Source organism: Strix aluco, chromosome 1 (genome assembly GCF_031877795.1).
Source record: "Strix aluco isolate bStrAlu1 chromosome 1, bStrAlu1.hap1, whole genome shotgun sequence".
In the NCBI taxonomy this organism is placed as follows: domain Eukaryota; kingdom Metazoa; phylum Chordata; class Aves; order Strigiformes; family Strigidae; genus Strix; species Strix aluco.
The window spans coordinates 155,227,527-155,233,526 of record NC_133931.1 but is presented as its reverse complement, the minus strand read 5'-3'; positions in this window follow the sequence as shown (position 1 = coordinate 155,233,526).

Genomic DNA, 6,000 nt, shown 5'->3' with positions numbered 1-6,000 from the left:
TATTAAGATATGGCATACAGACAATATACAGTTATTAGATAGTAATGACTTTAGACCTGTGCTTACCTGAGTGTCCTTTAAGACAGGAATCTGGCTGGGAAAGGATGGCTCTGTTGTCACTTCATGGTCATCTCCCAGACAAGATGATCCTATTTATATATCTGAGAAGTCCTAAAAGCATTTTAGTCTTTCGTAAGTGAAATTAAACTGCAAGTTTACACTCGATCTTTGTATGGAAAATGTTAAATTCACAGCAGGTTTCCAGACGTCTGCTTCCCAACCGTTTTTAAAATCTAGGTCATTATATATAGGTGGCATCAGATAAGTCTCCATGGAAGTCTCAGAATATTTTAAACAGCAAATTAGGTCAGCTTTCTTTAAAGATTGTAGCTATCTAACAAAAGTTTTTCATGTGTGTACAGTTTAAGAAAGGTTAAATATCTCTCTTGACCCCTCATTGAGTGTGAATTTTTGACGTTCCATGTTCTCATAGCTCTGCAAAGCAGCATTTTCTAGGTAAATTCCCCTGCTATTTCAATCTGTTTGCCATTTTTTGCCATCCAGTATGAAACCTACAGCAATATAAATCCTATCTTGTTCCAGACCTTGGTCGTACGTTTCCACATGCTGTATAGTCATTTCTTGACTGTAGGCATTTTCCATGAGCTGAAACATTTGATGTGCCTCAGCTACTACTGTTTCTTTGATTTTGTTATTATTATTCTCCTCATTACATTGTCCCAGACTGGGACTGAAACAGCACTTCCAAAGGTGCCCCACTCCCTGAGTGCAATTTTACACATGCTTGCAAACAATATTCAGACTAGCGAGCAACACACTGCAGTGCTGGAGAGGGCTACTGGATGGGTGCTGCTGGGAAGTAGCAAGGGGATTGATGAGGAGAGATGGTTGCCAAGGCTGACAGTACCATCGGTAGGGAAGCAGAGAGACATCGGACCCAGGCAGCTTCAGTGACAGAAGGATGCTGAGTGGGTAAGACATTGCTGGGTGAGGAAAGCAGTGGATGCTCTGACTCCTGGACCTTCTACAGGTAGAAGCTACTTTACCTGTGGAGCAAAATATTAGAGGGGATCCTGCTGTAACTGGCCACAGACATGTCAGCTTGGGAACCTTTATCCTGGTTCCCCTGGCCTGGATTGGGTCCACTGCTTAGGGGCATCATCCAGCTACAGACAAGGGCTGCCCAGGGCAGTGGTGGAGTCCCCATCCCTGGAGGTGTTTAAGACTCAGATTGACCCAGCACTAAGGGATCTGGTGGAGTTGAGAACGGTCAGTGTGAGGTTAATGGTTGGACTGGATGATCTTCAAGGTCTTTTTCCAACCTAGATGATTCTGTGATTACTTGCCTCAGGAATAGACCCACGGGGGGCCTCTAGCAGCCCCAAGACAGAACTACAAGCCAAAAACCTGCCACGTTATCCCGCAGCCAGTCTGAGTGCCTGGGAATCCAGCTGAGAGCCAGGCCAGTGTGAGAAGGTCCCTGCTAGCCTGAGTGAAATGCATGACATTTGGCAGCTCCATTGCTCTATGGGCTATTGAAACCCATAAAAACATTCCAGTGCCTTCAGAGGACTGCAAATCCTGCTTACAAGCATCTTTTTTTGTGCTGTGACAGCACTCCAAGAACTCAGATAACGTCACCATCTTCTGAACCTAAGTCCACCTGCATCTGAAAGTGTTTACTAGGTTTTTTCCTAAGTTTTTTACATCTGATGCTTATTTTCAAGTACTCACCCACAATTGCCAAAGAATTAACTTGTCACTTTTTTCATTTCTTTCCATTGAAGCCAATACAATCTCCTTGTGCCTGTTGCAAATTCCTCCACCACTGAGCTCTTCTGGCATCATGCTGGCTTGTGTTTTTAGGGCAGAGGGGAAAAGAGTTTTTGTGTGGTCATTTAATGCATGAGAAAACTCATTAATAGATTTTCTGGGTAACTGAAACCTTGATTTTATCTGCAGAATGGAGAGCCTAACACTGCAAGTTTCCTCCCGCTACCCTGGCAGTCTCCTGCAATTCCAATTTGGTGTGACTGTTTTTTTGGAAGGAAAGAGTAGCTTGAACTCTGTGCTTATTCATTCTCATTGCTGGGGCTAATCAATGAAGCAGTTGTATTTTTTGGTGATGTGAGCCTCGTGGTGTTTTAAACCGACAGGAAACCATTCACACATACGATTGCTAGGCCACCAGGTGAGAATGAGAAGGAAACAGGGCAGTCACTATGAATATGAACTAGATCTGAGCCCACAACACAGCTGAAGAAACTCACAGCTCACTTTTAAGCAGTTGAAATACCCAGTTTCTCCACAGTGGCTTATTTGTGATTTTGCAGCTTGTTGCTATGAAATTAAGGTGATGTCAAGAGCAGGTAATTATGTCAACTAAGTTGTATAAAACAGCCACAGATAAACTGCTTAACCAGAGCATTAAAAAGATTTTGTGCAACTAACAAATAATTACATAAAAATACACAGAGGAACAATATTATGTGCAAACTGAACCATTTTAAAACGACGAAGTGCAAAGGTCTGCATGCACTGTCAGTGGCTCCTTATATCCTGGGGAAAGGCTCTCTCTGTCTCGGCCATGGAAATGCAGTTTTCTTCCCTGAATATGGCTAGAAGCAATACAGCCACCTACTGACTGACAAGGTTAACCACAGCATGTTTATGTGCTTGTCATTTAACTTGCTCTCTATTTCCATCCTAAAATTGTTGCCCGTGGAAAACTGGTTTTCAGCAGAAGCTAATTACTGAGGCACACAATTAATAGCTGATTAGTAATTTGCTGACTCTCCTTATTACTCATTGCTTTGACATCTGGTTAGGTAGCTGTGTGTATAAGCACTCCTAAGCCTGTACTATATATTTTCCTAAGTGTAAGACGGCATCACATCTTGCAGCTGACACGCAAGGGCTCTGTTCCCACATCTCTGCTGCTGTGTAGGGCTAAGAGAAAATCATAATCACAACGCATTTCCACCAAAGAATGTGATGAGACTCCCTGATGTCTGTGGCTGTCCTGTTCCCCTTTTGACACTTCAGGTTGGTGTTTGCCGAACACTGATGACTTTGTAGAAGTCAGAGAAACTCTGGACACCAACACAATGGTGACAAAGCAACCTGACAAAATAAGTGGATGGGAGTCTTTGACTCGGGAATTACTCAGGATATTTGTGTTTAGAGCTGTTCATAGGTTGGTGATGATGCACGTGTTTCAAAATGGAGCTGGACGTGCAATACCCTGTGTGTTACATGACTTGAGGGCTCACATGTCCTAAGACCATGGAATCTTGCAGGAAGTCCGTGTCTTGCCACTTTGAAACAAACTAATGAAGAACATTTCACGTTCATACAACTACAGTGAAAGATGTGAAAATGGAAATCGAATGAAAGTGGATAAAATACTGCTTTTAAAGACAGTTTGTATTACAGTAACACCTAGATCCTGGATGGATGTCAAGAAGTTCCCTTTTACCAAAAGGCTTTTGTAATCCTCAAAGAAAAATGAAGTGTTGGTTAATAATCATATAAGGCTCAGCAGGAACAGTGTGTCAGCAAACTGAAAAAAATACCTGGCATACTTGCTGCACAAGTAGCTGGCTGAGCAGTCCAAAAGGCACTCACAAAAACATGGTGAGGCAGCAGACTATGTGTAAATATAAAAACAGTCTTACATTATGGAATGACTGTAGGGATCAAGACTGACCAGAGCAACCAACTCTGCACAATGAGCCTCACGACAGCTTGCAGAACACAATTTTCACAAGTGGTGAATGAAGTCCCATGATCCTCCTGAGGTTTAGGAGGAGCCGTGTAACCTGCAGCACTGCCGTGAAAGCTCTAAACGCTCTGTAGGCAGAAGGCTGATTACATACACACACATGACTCCTACCCTTGCTGGAACTGGAGCATCCAGATTTACACGACTAAGGCTCCTCTTTGAAGTGTCACTGTGAGGAAATTGGGCCTTTCTTCCTCCTGCAACCACTTCAACATGGCTTGAATTAAATTTTAATGATGTTTAATCCCTACTGCTTACATAACATATAGGCTGAAATCACCCTCTGCAATTTTTAGAACAACCAAAAGTCAAAGCATCAAGAACTACAGGCAAAATACCACTCCTAGGTTATTTTATTGTATCTTGCTATTGTAAATAAGCTGTTACTATAGATTCTCAGAACATGGTGTAAAGCTTCATGCATATGAGCAACAAGCAACTGAGACTTTTAACTGAGACTCAAGTCTTTCCTTATGATATTCAAGAACTTGTAAAAACTTTCTTTACATAAGAGTGTGATGTTTAATGGACAGAGATAAATATCATGCTATTATAAAATCTTATAGCTACAAGAACAGCATTTCAGGCTGAGGTTGTTATATTTTCCAGAGTACAGATGTCAGGTTGACACCTAAAAAGACAAACAAGCATAGAGAAGCATTTGGAAACAAAATATTTGGAAGCATTTGGAAGCAAAACCTAAACCAGCTTGTTTCCACAAAAAAAAAAAAAAAAAGGGAGTGTCATCAAACAGATGTGAAACAATGGCTCAGACAGAACAAATTATAAATATACAAAATATATGGATTTCCAGAACAATTGGATCTTGCTTCTGTAAATACTTATGCACACGAGTGGACGCATTGAGTTTCCTGGGATTGCTCATGTGTAAAGTTATTAGAGTCTGTAAGTCCCCAGTCATGTGCTGTGACATTTGCAAACCTGTAAGACTGGAACTTCAAAAATCATAAATTCTTCTGAGGAGCGATGGTTTATTTTCTATGGACTGGACAATACTTAGCAAGCATTTGTTCGTTTGTTATAAATAATAATGAGCCATATATGTAAAGCTATAAAGCAGAGGCTGAGAAAAGATTAGACATTTCATAATCATTAGACTGGCAGTTTTAAAAGTTTTTCCTCTTCCCCCTCACAAAGGCACGTTCTCAGCCTTGCATGCTCTCCCAACAATTTGTGAATTATTTATGTGGCAATTTTCAACCTGTGTAGCATTGACACACTGGGTGTGTGGTAGTGGGGGGAGAGAGAAATGCTGGGGGCAGCACTAGGAAGGATACTGGCAGGAGACAATGGCTACACCAGAGTTGTAAGTGGGGAGGAGCTGCCTTGCTAATTACAAGCCCTTTCATCACTGCTCTCCCCCTACCCTCTTCCCACCCAGACACTTCTGCCATAACCCCACTCCTAACTCCATCCCTCGTGCCTCAGATGCCACTGGAAGAGGGCAGTGGTGCTGGGCCATGCCATGCCCAGAGCATGGCGAAGGCTTGGAACTAGCAGTGCTGCTCTGCTCTGCCCTTGCCATTTCCTCATGCCGCGTCCTGGGAGGTGGGGAGGCACTCGGAGACAAGCAGCACTGTAGTGGTTAGTGGAAGAGCAATCCTTTCTGTAATAAAAGGCTGGATATTGACTTACATATCTTAATTCTTTCCATGCGTGTCTTTTCTTGCCCTCACTCCCTAAATTTTGTTCAAACAGAAAACCAGGAATTTGGCCTCATGTCTGGGATTTCTGGATAGCTAGCAACCTGCGTGGATGTGCAATACTATAGATCAAATGATGGCTGTCCTGGTAACTGGCCAGTGCACATACACAGATCAACTGCACTTCAAATGAATATAAATCTGAGGTATCTGGAGCATGTCACGCTTACTGCACAGGTGCTAGTTATCTGAGTATATGCCAGGAGACGTCTGTATCTGCATTTCTGCATGTGTTGTCCTGAGCTGAAATTAGAGATGCTGGCATAAACTTTACACAAGATAAGATAAACCACTTTTAAAATATCTGACAGAGCTCTTGTAATGTAAATCAGCAACCTATCAGGTTTCAAAAGAACTTTTCCTCTGAGCATGAAAAATTCTGGCTACCATGAAGTTGCTTGTTTTCTTCCCTAAGTTTTTAATCCTGAACACAGTCGGAGAAAAATTTAGACTATAGGAAGGAGCGATCTT